Raw genomic sequence first — 1,581 nt, forward strand, 5'->3', positions numbered from 1 at the left:
CACAGATGCATTATGCTCCTTTACTGTACCATTCGACGGCTGGATCGTCAAATTCTTTTACTTCCCCATGGCAGATTCTGTTGAAGCATGTCCTCATCGAGGGGATGTGATCCAATGCCCCTGGTCTTCCACAGCTTTTATAGTAGATGTTCTCTATTCGCTTCAGGCGCCTGTGGGTGTCTTCCATGGTGTTTTAGTACAAGCTCAAGACATTTGTGGCTGGCCGTTGGGTTCGGTTCGGCCACTTTGGGTGCTCGGCAACGGTTCTAAACTGGGTATATGGTACGACATACGACAGTGGCCTCAGGCCCCGGAGCTGCTCGAATCCAACATAAAACGTGTCATTGGTCACTACGAAGCAGATAATGGTGATGTGTACTATGCTATCCAATGGGAGGGCTATATCTGTCCAACCTGGGAGCTAGAAGAAACATTAAGCGACCTGGAAGCTATAAACGATTATCGCCCCGAACCGTGTCAGAAGAATGTGTAAGATAATTTTAGAATTACTTAATGAGGTACTGTAGTTACTGTATTACTATTATTATTCATTCATTACACCCGGTGGAGAAATCGCAAAAGGGCAACTATAAACCTCTATGGCACGTGTACATTCTGGAATTTAGCCTTTATCTTGTCGCATAGAATATAGGCTACTATTAGAGCTGCTGAAAAGAATTTAGTAGGCCTACACTTTGGCTCTTTTTAGCACGACAAATCTCATTGAAGCCCATGAGTCCTTGTCGTCCAGTTTCTGCTCTCTGTAAGGGAACGGCCCCACTTTAGGACTTAGATAGCTCGTGTCAGAACTTCCTTCGGAAGCTCTTACTCTCCTTGTGAACAACTGCTTTATCCAAGTCGCACTCGACCTTGCTCGTGCCCTTGTACCGTCACACTCTCTACATGTGTTCGCTTGCGTCGCTACGGTTTCTCGTGTTTTATCATTCACAGCGAACTAGATTGGAGCTTATGCGCCAAGTGTTCAGGATCCTATCTACGGCAGCTGAAGCAGCGTCTGCTATTTGTAGCACGAGGTGGTGATAGTAGTTGGGTGGTGAGTTAGTATTAATGGGTGGATGGGTGGCTGTTACAGTCTATGTATGTTGCTTATTCTCCAGTCGTCTAGTGGCCAGTGCAAAGTGGATAGTGCAAAGTGGATCGCTGTTTACACTGCTTTTAAATTCGGTTTCTAGTCTGATCTATCTGACAATGACTTTTCTGCTAAGAAGAATGAAAGATTTCCTCTATTAGTGTCGGTGCATCGGTGCATCTTCGTTTAACATTCTTACCATCTGATGCATCGAAATAAAAAATGCGCTACTGTCTCTGGCTCATATTAGTAAGTATACTGCTTGGATGATGCTACTAGGGTTCCTTTTTTGACCGTCAAAAACAGTACTTGACGGTCAAATTGATAAAGGGGGTTTTTGGCAGTAATTTACGTCAAAACCCCCCCTACTTTAGGCTTAGTGTATTACCATATTAGGACTAGCGCATGCATGAAATAGGTTTAGTGTCATCAAATCAGCGTACACCGCAAAAATCATCATGATGTTCCCTTTGTTGAACATGAAACAGCAT

Source organism: Metarhizium robertsii (genome assembly GCF_000187425.2).
Source record: "Metarhizium robertsii ARSEF 23 chromosome Unknown MAA_Scf_3, whole genome shotgun sequence".
Taxonomy (NCBI): domain Eukaryota; kingdom Fungi; phylum Ascomycota; class Sordariomycetes; order Hypocreales; family Clavicipitaceae; genus Metarhizium; species Metarhizium robertsii.